This window comes from Chenopodium quinoa, unplaced genomic scaffold (assembly GCF_001683475.1).
Source record: "Chenopodium quinoa cultivar QQ74 unplaced genomic scaffold, ASM168347v1, whole genome shotgun sequence".
Lineage (NCBI taxonomy): Eukaryota > Viridiplantae > Streptophyta > Magnoliopsida > Caryophyllales > Amaranthaceae > Chenopodium > Chenopodium quinoa.
This window is the reverse complement of record NW_018744593.1, coordinates 6,777,186-6,794,368: the sequence shown is the minus strand read 5'-3', so window position 1 is coordinate 6,794,368 and position 17,183 is coordinate 6,777,186. Positions and strand designations below refer to the sequence as shown.

Here is a 17,183-nt window from a genome sequence, read left to right as displayed (position 1 = left end):
ACGCTCCAAGCTCGAATTACCGACGTCTAAATATTTAACACTCGGGCGACGAATTAATTTCTTCCGAATTAATTCGTCGAGTCGGTTCGTATATTTTGCTTGGGTGTGACCTGAAGGGTTCAGTCAAGATTAAGCTGTAATATTAATTATATTAATAATACTGATCGAAAGCGGCCTCCACCCAGGCATTCCGATCACTTGACCTTACTGAATATATTAGCTTTCTAATAATTTTGAACCTACTATCAGAATAATACACTTGTTCGAAGGACACCATTCCTTTCATAATTCCTTGTGGATTCGACCCTACTTCCATCCCTATCTATTTTAATTAGTGGTTTTAGGAATTACTCTTGATTAGGTGATACGACTTTAACCTATCAAAATTTGGCGTCGCTCTTGATGAAACAGATTAATTTTTATTTCTGATTATTTTTGTAATCTAGATTATTTTCTTTCATCTCAGAGAATGCAAGTTCTTTGAGACAAATCTCATATTTGTTGTTTAGTTCTTTGTTTATGCCCATGTGTTCTAAATCAAGTTACATCCTATACGATCATGAGATCGACCGCTCTTTTCATAAATAAAAGAATCTTTATAAGCAAATACTGGCAGGTTCTGGGAGTGACAATCCTAGAAAACCTCCATCTGATTTTAGCGACACATAAGTTTATTCAGAAGCAGTATTAGAGATGGAGTATCCACCACAACCTCCACCTCGCAAGCTTAGTAATTATTCGCAGCCCTCCCTGGGTAATTTTCCACACCTTGCTCCTACACAAAATCTCGAGGGAATACAATTCAAGATAAACCCCCAATTTATTACTATGATCGAAAGGAAGCAATTTAGCGGAGCTAAGGGTGAAGATTCAAATCTTCATATTTTGGATTTTTGTCTATATTGCAATACTATAAGACAAGTTGGGGTCACACAGGACCAAATCAAGGAGATTCTTTTTCCTTTTTCTGTATGTGGTAAAGCTAAATTGTAGTATAATGGATTGAATAGGATTGCGCTTGGTATTACTAAGTAAAATACTCTTGCTTTGATTTTCTATAATAAATATTACCCTGCAAAGAAGATAGCTTTACTACAAAGCTCAATCCTTAATTTTTACCAAGATGCAGATGAGTCTTTTTATGAAGCTTGGGAAAGATTTAAGGATTGCAGAGCGAATGCCCCCATCATGGGATAGCACAGTGGGAGATAATCCAAGCCTTCTATGACGGGCTTATGATTTTAGACTTTACAGCTAATGGAAGATTTATGAATTTGGATGAGAATATAGAGAGCAATGTTTTCAAAGAGATGGCTATTCATAATTCTCAATATGGGAATCCCAGAGGATTTGCAAATAAAGAAAAACACCAATTTGATTCTATATCCTATTTGCAAGCACAATTGACTTCTATTAGCTAGAAAGTAGACAATATTAATAATTCTAATTCATCATCCATCGCTAACGTTTCTACTATTGGTACTAACTCTGCAATATTTTATGAAAATTGTGGTCTTGTAGGTCATTGGGCGCAGGAATGTAGGAGTTCACTTGAGAAGATTAATGCTTTTCAAACCTATTAGCAAATTAGTCCATACTCTAACACCTATAATGCAGAGTTGAAAAATAACCAAAATATGTCATTCAATAGTACGAATATGCTTAACCCTCCACCACATGTACAAAAACCACAACTGAGGTACTACCAACCTCCACATCAGAGATCAGAACAGGTTGTTACTCCTCCTACTAATTCTAGCCTATCATAAATCTAAACTATGTTAGTGTAGAGACCTGATTGTGTCTCTCCAAAAAACAAACCTAGTGATGTGTACTTTTCACGTCATTGAATACCGACTAAGTTGAAATGTTGAAGAGTCTTGTGAATAACCCCTTTTCTAAAATGTTTTAACTCAAAATAAATTCATTTCGTATTTCTAAAATCATTCATTTTGTGTCCAATTTATGAAAAATGTCTAGTCAAGTTCATCTTGGTCCATAATTTTTGTCCATTAATTGTGTAATTGGATGGGGTTCGAAAAGAGCTTTCTAACGATGTATTATAAACCAAGTTTCAAGATATAATGAGGAAGCTAAGTTATGGTCAAAATACTAAACTGGACCCAAATCGAGCTTTATATGCGGACCCGATGATCATGTGGAGGGTCCGTTAATTTTAATTATATCTCTAAAACCATTATCTACAAGATTGTTTTAAGTTCTAAAGGCCTTATGATTGATTATTATCTTCTAGAAGGTTTTAATTTATCCTATTTTGAGAGATAATGACTAAGAATTTTAAGTCGGATAAAACAAGTGTTTTAATAGATTTAAATCTGATTTAATAAGGATAAGTACGGATATTTGGCTAACCCAATTCAATTGGAAGTTGGATTCCGTACAAATTCTTATCGTACGAAATTTATCGCGCCGCGTCACGCGATGGATTTATCAGGATGCAATAAAGTCGTCGCGTCGCAATGACCTGTTTTACTCTGATTCAAATTCTTACTCGTTTTCTAATTTTTTCGATCGTTTTCTCTATAAATAAGGACGATTTTCTCAATTTCTATTCACCAACCATCATCAATCATCTCTTTCTCTCTATAACTTATTCTTTATTTCTCTCTCTTTATTTTACTAAACCTTTTCTTAAACACACACCATACGTCCTTCAACAGACTCGAATACACCTAGCCAAGCTCGAAGTTGCCATATACCTCGACGTGAAAGGTTGATAAGTCTAAGGGTTTGGTCCCAAATTTATACTTCAGTTATTATTTCGATTATTTGATTTAGTATTTTTATTGAAGTTACTATCATGTGTATTTTTTTTTATTAGAAAGAGGTATGAGGCTTCAAAGTGAGTATCAATTTCTCTATTGCTTTAGTAATCATGTTTAGATTATTTCATTAATTCCTGGTATCATGTTAGGATACTTTATTGCTTCCTAGTATCATGTTAGGGCTTAAGCTTTGATTTTTATTGCTTAGCAACATGCTAGGATTTGTTATTAATCATGTTAGTATCATGCATAGGATCTTGCTAGTATTATGTGTTGAAAATATTCTTATGATGATGATGATTTGTTGTGTCAATATTTACATTATTATATTGCCTGATATTATTATTGTTATTGCTTGATCATGCCTTTTTGCATGTTTACAGGGAATTTTTACTGAAAATCACACTTAAAAAGATAAATAATAATTTGGTTTAGGGTAATATGATTTTATTTCAAGTGATCACCAATAAAAGAATTATTTGTGCATTAATAATCAACCAACGTAGATTAAATATACTTAGGATTAATTTAATGATTGTATATTGATTAGAAAGCATACATGAATATGAGCAGAATAAAGTAGAGGCCTATTTAGAACGAGTTCAATCTTATTTAGGTTGGATTTGTATCATCATCCCCGAAAATCCAATCATGGTTCATGACCACTATATATGGAGGTAGTGATCTCAGTGATTATGAATGGGGTGTAATTTTCACCCATGAACAGTTTACAAGTTCTTAAAACTTGTTGGCGACTCTTTTGCTCTAGCTTCCTTCCCTTTGGATGCCACCATACTTAAGTGCCTAATTACAATGGGGCTCAAAGTTGATGCTTAAAATATTCCCTACAATTAGCCAATATATAAAAGCAGATGTAGAGTGGGGATTCGCAAATTGATTCGATCCTAGCACATAATAAAATCATAGATAATCAAATTACGTAACTTTCCTCTACTCTGCAAACTCGCGCCAGTAGGAAGCCCTACCATCACAGCCAATACAACCAACAGAATACGCGAATGCAATTACCCTAAGCAGTGGTTCAAACTATGATGGACCTCCTATACCTAAAGATGATAAGCCTCTAACAACAAAAATTGCTAATCCTGATTCTGTTAAACCAAACAATATTGTAACTAGCCCTGTAGGGCTCAAGGGTAAAACTAACTTTTAGACACCCAAATGTGTCTCCCCAAAACCAAACCCAGTGATGAATACCTTTCATGTCATTTGATTATCGAACGAGGTGAAAGTGTGAAAAGTCTAGTGATGAGAATGTTTTTATTAAAAATCTTTCTTTTGTTTTTGAAAACCTACTCTATTTTATGAAAATAGCCAATCCAGTTTAGCTCATTCCATCATAAGGGTCCAATAATAGTTTAGTTGGATAGGGCTTGAAAAAACCTTTCCAACGATAAATTATAAGCCCAATTCGATGGATAATGAAGAAGTTATGGCCAAAATACTAAACTGGGTTCGGTTTGGTTCTTACATACGGCCCAATGATCTAGAGGAGGGCCTATTATTAATTATCATTTGTAGATCTATTAGGATTGATTATAGAAGGTTCTTTTGAATCCTAATGGAGTTAGGATTGATAATTATATTTCAAAGAGTTTGAAATTGAATAAAATTACTCCTTTTAAGAATCCTTGTTTTGTACGAGATGAAATATGTTCAGATATTATTTTTGTGCCTCATAATATTTATCAAAATCTTATATATTTGGATATATCTTGAAATTATCTTTCCAATGATATATTAAAATATTAATTTCGAGCTATAACGAAAAAGATATGAATGAGATACGAAACTGTATCCAAAACTGACACCCTTCTACTATTTTAGCTATATCGTTTTATCTAAAAAAGATTTTGATTTGATTCGAATTTGGTTGGATAGTAGACTACAAGAGATTTCCAACGACATGTTATATGACTTATTTGGACTTTTGGATCAAAAGATATTATAAAAATAAAATGCACAAAAACTGCCTTGCAGCGCCAGATGACAGGTTTGTCGCTTGGCGACTGGTTCTGTTGTTGGCGACAGAGGCGTGTTTTATTCCTTTTTTAAATTCTGATTCGGTTTTATCGATTCCAAACTATTTTATTACAAATAGGGTCCCTGGACCTCCGTTTGCAATCATCAATTCTTAACCAGAATTCTCTAATTCTTCTCTCTCTCTAAGCTAAAGCTTATTCTTTCTCTTTCTTCCTCTTTCTAGCCTAGCCTTTTACAAAACACAATTCCTCATACATTAGCACTAGACACACCTAGCCATGTTTGAAGTTTTCTTCGCCCTATACGTGAAAGGCATGATATTTCTAAGGGTTTGGTCCCAAATTTCTATTTCAATTATTTAATTTAATTGTTTTGTTTATATTTTCCTTGAAGTTACTAACGTGTGTATTTTGTTATTAGAAAGAGGTAAGAGGCAACTAAGTAAGTAATTTAATTGTTTAATTGATGTTTTGATATAGAAATCATGCTTAGATTGTTATTTTGATTCCTAATATCATGTTAGGATGTTTTAATTTTTTTAGTATGATGTTTAGGGTAAAGAATAAGTTCCTTATATCAATTATGATTTCTGTGATTCTTTCTATTTCCTTTTCTAATAGCATGTTAGTATCATGTTAGGGTTAAGGCTTTGATTTTTAATGTTTAGTGACATGCTAGAGTTTGTTATTAATCTTGTTAGTATCATGCCTAGGGTCTTGATATTATTATGCTTTAACATGATTATGATGATTTTTATGATTTATGATTAATTGTTATAATTATTTCTATGATGATTATTATTTTAATTATAATTGTGATTATTATGATTATTATTATGTTGCTTGATGTTTATTTGTTGTTATTGCTTGATCACGCCTTTTATGCATGTTTAAAGGAATTTGTACTTGTAATCACGCTTAATAAGATGATGAATAATCTTTTTTAGGGTTAATTTGATTATAATTCAAGTGATCGCCAATTATAGATTTATTTGTGTATTAATATTCAACCAACATAGATAAACAGGTTTAGGGTTAATCTAATGATTGCATGTTAGTCAGAAAGCGCATATGAATACGAGAAGAATAAAGTAGAGGCCTATTATTAGGGCAGGTTCTTTCTCTCTAAGATTGGATTTGTACCTTCATCCCCTAACTTCTATTATTGGTTCCAGACCTATTGGAGTTGACAATTTCATGGATCGTTAAGGGGTGTAACCTTCACCTCGTGAACGGTTTACAAGTTCCTAAAATTTCTTGGCGACTCTTTTGCTCTAGCTTCGTTCCCTTTGGACGCCACCATGCTTAAGTGTATGATCACAGTGGGGTTCAAGTTTGGGGTAGTGCTTGAAATATTCCCTACAGTTTTTGGCGACTCCATCGGGGAGGATTTCTATTTTAATTTCTGAGATTTGTTTCGACAATGATTTAGAATGAGTGGATGAGACTCGAAAAGTTCTAAGTATTTCATGTGCGTAATTTTTATTAACATTATTTTCACATGCATAAAAAAAGGTTCTCATTGAAAAGACCATCCGTAATGAGTAAAAAACATAGGATTTTTACATGTAGGAAATTTGAGAAATATCTTTCATAACTAGAATCGAAAAAATACTGCGAAAACTAGAAAATTCTAAGAACACAGAAAGCTGCTGAGGCATTAGGAACTAGTGTCTAGAAAACAGCGATCGTCGCCTGGCGAAAATTTTGAATCTGGCGATAGAGTCGTTTTCTGGCGCCAAGTTCTTCCAATACCAAGCCAGAACTCTGCCTTCTTGTTTTGACTAGTTCTAGCACTGTTGGCTCGATTCTACTTCTTGATTGAGTTTTTCTCTCTTTTTTGAAACTCATATGTGTTCCACATATGGACATAACCCTCTGGGAATTCATGCTCCATCTACCCGATTGATCGCTCTGAGCAACAAAGGGTACATCTGAGAATGTTGAATTCACCAAACCATGGAAGCAAGTTTAACTCGCGGGGTCCCATCCACACGCGCCAACCCTTCCCAAGGTAAGTCTTCCGCGCGGTGCATCTGGACTCATAAACATGGACCCTCTTTGACTAACCCATATCCTGAACTTTACAGAACTAGAGCCATGGTTAGGTTGCAAACTCATTGCATCATATTGTGACTACTTCACTATTTGTGCATCTCTTACTTGTGCATACTTATTATGTGACTAAACTAAATGTTTAGTTTGACTTTTGTTTGTAAATAAGTCTTAATAAGCTAACCATGGACTAAAAGACTTTGCTTAATTAATTGATTAATTAATTTGAGCTAATACATATGTCTAAAATCAAGTCAACCTGTTTTAGTCATATCCGTAGTTCTAGAAAGATTTACGAGTCGTAAAACCTATGGATCTGTAGCCCTGAGTTTTATCTTTAATTTGGCGTTTGTTTCATCCAAATAAGAGTCACATATCAAAAGTTATGACCAAAATACCGCAGCCTGTCAAGTTTAATGCATGTACATGAAGTCTTAACTTAGTCTAGTCACATAGTCTAGCCACATGGTCATGACACGAGTCTTAACATGTCACTTACACTCACTAGTCTTAGAACACACTTCGTATATGTCACAATGACCATGTCTTAGGTTCATGCATGAGTCGTTTTTCCATCATTTTGAGTTGAGGGTCCATTCCATTTCTATTCTCTTCCTTATCCTCTTTCAATCTTTGCATGTTCAATTGAGCTTTAGCTAAAAATAATAAAAATCTTATCCCTAATTTCCTTTCCACAGTATTTGGTCAAGGAGAGAAGGGCGATTAGTCAAAGACAACACCTCTATTCAAGTTTAACTTTTTGATAAACCGATTCGTCAAAAGAAAAAAGCTAAGAAGACAATGGCAAGTCAAGAAGAAGTCAATGAGCTTAAGAAACAAATGGCAGACGTGACTGAGGTGTTGAAGGCTTTAACCCTTCAAATCAATGACCCTCAAGAAAGCTTGAGCAAAATATCCAATGACTATAGATTCAAGAGCATAAGCTCACAAGGGGTCTCAGTGGACAAGGAGCTTCTTCCGCAGAAGTTCAATGCCAATGACATCCCTATGTTTAAGCCAGCTAACAATCCTTAATTTTATTTAAGGTCCTTTGAAACTGTAATGAACATTAAAGGGATTTATAAGAGTATTTTTCACTCTTTATTCTCGCTATCTCTTGAAACCATTTGTCAACATTGGTTCTTCTCCCTTGATAAAGAGAAGACTTCTACTTGGGATGGAATAAAAAACGCTTTCATTGATAGATATAAGTGTAATATTCAAATTGAAACCGACCAGAGACAACTTGAGATGCTAAAACAAAAAGAAAACAAAGGATTAACCTCCTTATTCAACAAGTGGAGGGAAACTTCCGCTAACATGATCGATGTCCTTACTGAAAAATAATCCGTGAGGATGTTCATCAAAAATTTACAAGAAAAGTATTCAAAGCACTTAAAATATCAACACAACTTGAATACTTTCAAGGTTGTCTATGACATAGGCATCGAGATCAAAGATGACCTCACAAAGCAAAAAGCTACTAACAATAGTAACCACAGTGGCTGGAAAGGAAAGAAGAATGACAATCCTTCTTCTTCCGAAAACGCCCACTCTAGTAAAAATGTTAGTACCTTTGATATCAGTGAAGTTTTAGCCATGGATAACTAAGGATCTAAGAAGCAACTAAGGAAAGACTTCACCCCCATTGGGATGAGCTACGAAGCTTCCTTCGACCGACTCCATACTAAGGGACTCATTACTCCCATTGGACCTATTCAAGATACCGCACCTGAAAAAAGATTGCCTAGTTAGAATCCAGATGCACATTGCAAGGACCATCAAGGTAGGGGTCATACTACTAAGAGCTGTTGGAAGCTAAAAGAGGCTATCCAACATTTGATCGACAATAAAAAGCTTCCCATACCTCCAGCTAGTAAGAAGAGCGAGTGATGATAAAGCAAACAACACAAGGCGAGCTTTAACGACAAGATTTCGTGACCTCATTTTTACTATTTCTTTTATTTAACCCTTCCCCAATAAGTTTAACATAGGCAACTTTTTATTCCCCTTAGATTTATTTTGTAGGATCATTCTTTCTTTTCCTTTAATAAAAATGAGCATTTATTTTCTTGCATATAATCATTTCATTACATAACATAAAAAACAAAAATGAAAAAAATCCATGCCGAACTAAGCGCAAGGTATACCAATGATTTGAGGCATCCCTTATAGCCACATCATATCATCTTTTACCCTTCAAATATGTAATCCTTTCTTGATAAACCACTTCGAGCCTCATCTAACGATTGACTTTTCTTTATTCAACCCACATCTATCTAACCTTGGGATGGGATGGTGTGCAACTTATGAAATTTCGAAAGCTTGATGATATATATATACATATATATATATATACATATGATAATAATAATAATAATAATTATAATAATAATAATAATAATAATAATAATAATAATAATAATAATAATAATAAAAGTGTACAAAAGGGCAAGTGTTCCAATGTCTTTGATATGAACACGTCTCAGATTGCGTTTCTTATTGAGTGCTTGGTACCGTTCCTAAGAAACATGAATGCCAAGTGAGTGATAGACCGCATGATCGGGATTTCCCATACTTATAAAAATAAAATAAATGCAAAAACAAAAGAGAGAGCAAAATATGAACGAAAAAAAAGAAAAGAGAGCTAAAAAAGAGTTGAAAGCCTCAAGCATAAAAATATAAAGATTCAAAAGCAGGGTTGCACACCTTGGGGCTTATCGAGGGTCTTGAGCCTTTATCTCCTTCTTCTTCAAACCTTTAGCCTAACCACGTTACAACCCTTAAAAGACCTCTTTGAGGTATACATATAAGTTTGCGAGGTTCGGCTAGAGCTGCGTTCGGCCTGATTCCTAACGGATACGTAGGCAACCTCACATCGAGGTGCGGCCGTAATAAAAAATCATTCATATTCATATTCACATTCACACACTCACACCATGATCATATCAAGGGATCCCTTATGCTCATCCTTATCCATTTAGAGCTAGACTTGGGGGCTTGATCCTTACATCATTAGCTTACCTAGCCTAAGAGTCACCATTATTTGACTCTTCTAAAAATAATATTTTTCCATACACTTAGTCTTTACAGCCTAACTTTAGTGTCACTTTCACACACTGCACAGATACATGACCAAATAATCCTTTCATTAGGAACCCTTTGTCATGAAATCTTAACACAAAATTGAAGCATACTTCGTCATAACAAAATCACTCATCACTCATCACTCATCATTGCATCACAAAGTATGAAGTGCTTAGCCTCCGTGCCTAAGTTACCTAAATATTTTCATCAAAGATAGCCTAGGATAAATTAATCCTTGAACCTTGAGAGATAGTATCAAACAACTTTTGACTAAGCTCATTCAACATGCACCATCTAAAACTTCTTCCTTTTTGTGTCTTTCTTTTTCGGGAGAAAGTCGGTACTACAGACACCCATTTTTGTCTCCCCAAAACCAAACTCAGTGATGAATACCTTTCATGTCATTTGATTATCGAAAAAAGATAAAGTGTGAAAACTCCATTAGGAATCAAAAGAACCTTCTAGATTATTTTAGAAGACTAAAATAAATACTAATAGATTTAGGAATGATAATTAATAATAGGCCCTCCTCTAGATCATTGGGCCGCATATAAGAACCAAACCAGGCCCAGTTTAGTATTTTGGCAATAACTTACTCATTATTCATCAGAATTGGGCCTATAATCTATCGTTGAAAAGATATTTTCAAGCCCCACCCAACTAAACTATTATTGGAACCTTATCATGAAACAAACTAAACTGGATTGACTATTTTCATAAAATAGAGTAGGTTTTCGAAAACAGAAAGAGAGATTTTTTATAAAAATTAATCGCAACATTAGACTTTTCATACCTTCACCTCATTTGATAATCAAATAACATAAAAGGTATTCATCACTAGGTTTGGTTTTAGGGAGACACAAATGGATGTCTACAGAAGCCCCCACTTTGACTAAGTTTGGAGACAGGCAAGTTTCGAAAACAAAAGTCAAAATATTGATAGGGACAAAGAATGATTCAAAAAGTTCTGTAATCCTAAATCATTCTTGTAACGCCGATACCTGCAAAATAGAATTAGTTAAAACAGATAAGAGAATTAAGAAATGCGTATCTTGCACCGTCGAGCACACGTCTCTTGGAGTAGCCGATTTGTTGCATGGTTGTTGTGACAACCCTCTACAACCCTGCAATAGAGCTTTTTTGGTATATCCATGCGTCTCTGAACAAAGAGCTTTGACGATCTTCCTCAAGCTAGGGGATACCGCTTGAAGACTGTTACGCTTGTAACTGCCTCCAATTTTCGTTGTGATAGTTTTCTCCAAGCCCGAGAATACTATCGAAGATTACTTCGCCTGAAATAACCTTATACCGCCTTGTGACTATCTTTCGCAAGCCAGGGAATATGATCAAAGATTGCTCCGCCTGAAGCCATCCTCAATTGTTGCGATACTTTGGGTGATGACAATCCTCTTTTCTTTGGGAATAGTTGCCAACACAACTCTTGTATAATGTATGGCAATCCGACTTAGGGAAAGTTGTCAATGCTTCGTAACAATCCATCCTTGCAAATGTTGCCACGATGAAGCGATAATCCGTATCTCGGAAAATTTGCCAAAATACAATTTTGGGAAAAGTTGTCAATGCGTCGTAACAATCTGTCATAAGAAATTTGCTACGATCGACAATATACATCTTGGAATATAACTCTTGAAAGCAATCCACCTTGGAAATTTGCCAAAAAAGAGTCGATCGACAATCCAGTTTGGGAAAATTTGCCACTTACTAAAATAAATGACAATCCACGTTGAGGAACATTTGCCGAATTTTATGATGAATAGAGACCTACGACAATCCTTTGGGAAATATTGCCATAGGGAACTGGGTGTATGACAATCCAATCTCGGAAAACTTTCCAGCGATGACAATCCGAACTTGGAAAAAATTGCCAAACAGAGAAGAAGCACGGCAATCCACGCTTGGAAACTTTACTAGAGATGACAATCCAATCTTGGAAAAATTGTTGTTTAAAAATAATGCGCGACAATACATATTTGAAAATATTTCCGGTTGGGGATGACAATCCAATCTTGGAAAAATTGTCGTTTAAGTGCTTGCTTTTGAATCGATGCCTTGGTGCTTGTAATGAGCCAAAGCTTAGACGCTTAAGCTAAGTGAGACGATCGTCATCAGGTCAATGACTTACCACGATTGTAATTGAGCCAACTACTAATCATGTCAATTTGCTTATAGGGGCTAACTGGCGTACCAAGGAACCCGAAAATACCATATGAGGTCCGCATAATCCAATATGGGACCACGCATCTCGTCGCTGCACCAGCGCTCGCCAGAACATATTGTCGCCGCGTTCTTGCTCTGTCGCCAGGCGAATGCTTTGTCGTTTGACGCTGGAGTCAGGTTTTCATTCGCGGCTTTTCGAAAAAATCCGGGAATGTTCTTACTCACTAGAATGTACTTGCATTTATATTTTAGACTGTAGGACTTTGCTCATATAATTAAGGTTGACCTAAGACTTAGTGTTGGTTGACTCATTTTCTTGACACGACTCAAGGTATAAACTTGACTTAATGATTAGTCACTTCGTGTGACTCGTGTGTGCATAGTGTTGACTTAATGTGATAACACGACATGACTCAATGTGTACATGACTCGTCTGTGCATTGTAATGTGATCGTGCGACTCGAAAAATGCAAAAAAGCAAAAAATTTCCGTCATTTTTGTGGAGGGTACTGACTTTCTTCCGAAAAAGAAAGACGTGAAAAAAGAAAGAGGCGGAGTTTTTGAAGGTGCATGTTGAATGAGCTTAATCCGTTGACGCTGTCTCTCTCAGTACAAGGATTGTAACATCTTAGACTATCCTAGTTGACTCGATAATGAAAGTATTTAGGTAACTTAAGCGCGGAGGCTAAGTACTTTATATTTTGTGATGTAATGATGATTGATGTTGATATGACAAGGCATGCTTCAGCGTTGAGTTAAGATTTTATGACAAAGGGTTCCTAAGGGAAGTATATTTTGGTCATATATCTATGAAAGTGACACTATGGTTAGGCTGCAAAGGCTAAGTGTATGCAAAGATATTATTTTGAGAAGAGCCAATAGATGGTGACTACTAGAATTTAAGTAATTAACAACGACCCAATAACGACGACATAAAAAATTCATTGTTAAAAGCATACTTATAACGAGGACTAAAAATGTTTCTCGTGAAATTAGACTATTGTCTGCACAATGACAAAATAATGTTAAATGTCTGTCGTTAATAATCTAGAAATAGAAAATAATACCAAAAAAAAAAACAAATCGGACGCGGCGGGATTAAAATTTTGAACCGATAAAATTTCTATTTTTCACTCTTACCTCCCGCTGCATTGAACTCCTAAAAGAAACCCTTGTTTTCCCAATCAAAACCTATTCACTCTAAAATTCCCAATTCGAGGATAATCGGAAGCTGTATTCCTAAATCTTGCTGATCAAGGTCTATTCTTTCTCAAACTTAGAAGACAACGAAGGATATATTCAATAATCGGTATGTTATTACATCTCTTTTGAATTACAAAATTGCAGTTTAAGTTTTAGTTTCAATTTAATATATTGAAGGACTTGTTAATTTGTTAAAATCTGAAGTTTTTCCTTTGTTTGATTTTAATTTTAGGCCTGATTTCAATCAGGTTCATCAAATTTACCCCTTTTCTATTGTAGTTTCATTTGATTTTTAGTCAAAAAGTTTGATGTTTTATTGAATCCTTGATTTAACAATCTGATTCTTGTTTTCTAATTTGTTTAACTATTTGCATGTATCTCTAAATTATTTCCTTTAATTTGTCTCTTATCCTTTGTTATCTACGCATACATGATGTAAATTTTTTTCAATACTTTTAATTAAATAAAATGTTGGCTGGAATATTAGCTGTGTAAATTAGCATATATAAGTAGCTATAGATAATCGGTGGTTTATGTGAATTAATTTGAGAAAATTTATGATGTTATATACATACATATATACACATATATACTCTCACACACACACACACACACACACACACACACACACACATATATATATATATATATATATATATATATATATATATATATATATATATATATATATATATATATATATGTATATGTATATGTATATGTATGTACATATCAATCTCGACATACATACACATCTAATCTGAAATTATGAAATCCATAGTTGTTCTAATGATATAAGTAGCATATAAATTTTGCTTTTATCATTATATTTTCGTGGTTATTGGTCTGATATTAGTTTTAATGGTGTGTGGATATTTGTCGGGCCATTTTTGGTGTGTATGTAAGATGATGTTAGTTACATCATCATGTGTGCTAGAGTATATTGGGAGACTACAATAATATATAAATTAGGAATAATTATAGGGAAAAGTGAACCTTAACCTTTTATTAAACAAGATAATGGCTGGGCACTTACTTTAGATTTGATTATTTAAAGGTTGCTCCATGTACTTCCATTAAAGTAATAATAATATTTCTTTCTTTATTTCTTGAAAAATTGGATATATATGTTGTTTCAATTACACTATGATATTTTGATTGCGTAAAAGGATAACAACTGAAACCCATAATCTGAAAATGTAAGACAAGAATTTGATAATATATACTAAATTCATGCCTTTTTTATTGTTTGCGGTTTCCTTTGTAGTTTTTTTTCGTTTTTATTCTATAATTTTATTTTACTTCATGAAAATGGCTCCTAGTAAGGATTGGATGGCAATCGAGGATTATGTTAATGACCCATCATATGAGGAGGGAGTTGACAATTTCTTAGACTATGCTTTTCAAAATGTGAAAACCCATACAATTCGTTGTCCTTGTTATAAATGTATTAATGGAGAATCCGGTGATCGTGAGAAAGTTAAAGAACATCTACTAGTTTATGGAATAGTAAAATGGTACACCTTTTGGTACCATCATGGTGAGGGGTTAAATGAGCCAGAGCTCATGTCAGCTAAAGTCTTATATACGCAATAGGGCCCATCAAGAGGCTTCTATCGCAGAATGTTATTTATCAGAGGAGTGTATGAATCTTTGTTCGAGGTATATGCATAATGTAGAGACAAGATTTAATCGTCTTGATCGAAATTATGAAAATTTCCAAGGTCATGTTGATGCTCTGCCTATTTTTAGTCATTATGGTCGAGCGTTCGGAGCTGCTACTGTTAGAGAGCTAGAGAAGAGTGAGCTTGATGAAGCTCACATTTATATTTTGAAGAATTGTGATGAGGTCCAACCTTTAATTCAGTAAGAACCTAAGACCTATCTAACTTCATTCTTTTTTCTATATTAACTTATCAGTATTAGGAAGTGTATTTGTATGATTATTTTACAGAGAGTATGCTGAAGTTCATAAATCAATGGATCATAGAATCACAGAAGAGGAATGGTGTGAAAATTTTAAAATTTGGTTCAAGAATAAAGTAAGAAAATATTCTTTTGTTTAGGTTTTGAGGTATATGATTTGACATTATGTTAAATTATAAAATTTATGTTTTATTTTTTTTCATGGTAGGTTGCCCAATTATATGAGACTAATAAGAGCACAGAAATGGAAAATTTGCTTTCATTTCACTAGGGCCAACACAATATGTTACATCGTTCACTGGTTATATTGTTAATGGATATAGGTTTCACATAGAAAGTCGTGATAAAACCTTGAGAACACAAAATAGTGGGGTGGTTGTGATTGGAAACACAGGGAATGAAGAGGAGAACATTAATTATTATGGAATAGTGACTGCTATAATAAAGATCCAATATCTTGGGCAAAATTGAGTAGTACTAATTCGTTGTATTTGGTGGGACGTATATGATAATATTAGAGGAGTCAAAGCCGATGAATATGGAGTTGTTAGTGTTAATTGCAATTAGTAATTAAAAACTAATGAACCATATATATTAGCTAGTCAAGCTAGACAAGCTTTTTACGCCATCGACAATCTAAATAAAGGTTGGAAGCTTGTGTCAAAGACTCAACTGCGCAACTATGATGAAAGTGATGATAACGAAGAAGGTGATGCATATCAACATAGTGAATTATTCAAACCTACATATGCGGCATCTTCCTCAACAATGGCAAGTTCTAACATTTGTAAGAGCAGGGATGGCATAGATTCAATCTTTATGCCTTAGCTCATATCCCGAATGAGCTGAAGCTGAAACTTGTTCTATGATATGCTAGAAAGTGAATCTGGATACTTTTTTTTATTTAATTTTTTTTTTTGAATCTAGATACACTAGCTAGCAGTGTCTGAACACAAGCCGCTTTTTTTCAAACAGCTCAAGAAACTTTGGCATACCTCAACAGCTCCTTCAAAAGCAGGGGTTCTGTTTTCTGAATTAAACACTTTGCTGATAGATTATGAGCCTTACAAAGGCCTTCTGAATCCGGTAAATTACTGTCTCTTTAAGTTGCAAAAAATGTGATAAATCTTGTCCTTGCATCCAAACACTGACGTATATCCTAGGAAGTATGATGCAGGAAATTTGACTGATGATTTTCTAGGTAAGCATCATACATCATACACGAAGTCTTGTGAGATTTTAAATCTTTTGTAGTTGTAGTATTGTCGTCTTATACGAACTTATGAGATTTGAACTTATGTTAAAGTGATTTGGAGATAATAAAACTTTGGATTTTTTCAGGGAACATGAAAATTTGGGCATTGGTCAATGCTAAAGTGATTTGGTTGCTACTGGCCTGCTGCTCTTAATTAGTTGCTGTTGTGCTTTGCAGTTGTTCTTAGATGACGTTTTGCTGCTGCTCTTTAGTTGCTGGGCTCTTTGTTGCTACTGATGCTTTTGGGTGCTGCTGCAGTGTTGTTGGTGGTGATGTGGTGTTCCCGGTTTATTATTTTTTTTAATTATTAACATTTTTAATCATATAATGTGATGGGTTTATGAGCACTTCTAGAAATATAATATATATTAAGTGTAAATATAAATTTATCATATTATTTGATATAAGCATGTGAAATCTCCTGTCCAGTATGTGCTGGACATTTTTTTTTAATTGAATTAAAACCTATTTGTAACGAGCAGATGTAATGCCCGTTACGAATAACAGGGTTATTCGTAACGGGCAGATGTAATGCCCGTTGCAAATAACGGTGTTATTTGTAACCGGCAGATGTAATGCCCGTTACAAATAACGGGGTTATTCGTAACGAGCACTGTTTTTGCCCGTTATGAATAACTGCTTATTCTTAACAGGCAGTGCCCGTTACGAATAACATTGTCTATCCGTAAC

At 34.4% G+C, this 17,183-nt stretch overlaps 1 long non-coding RNA gene across 2 annotated transcripts; it reads left to right on the top strand.

Annotated features, from left to right (window-relative positions):
- The first annotated feature begins 13,043 nt into the window (after positions 1 to 13,043).
- LOC110699743 lies at positions 13,044 to 16,946 on the top strand. 2 transcript variants are annotated; one of them, XR_002506985.1, is made up of 3 exons: positions 13,044 to 13,418; positions 16,166 to 16,439; positions 16,580 to 16,946. It is a non-coding gene; the product is annotated as an uncharacterized LOC110699743 (long non-coding RNA). The 2 variants fall into 2 exon arrangements; XR_002506984.1 differs by having other exon boundaries at positions 13,046 to 13,418; positions 16,214 to 16,439.
- Positions 16,947 to 17,183: the final 237 nt, after the last annotated feature.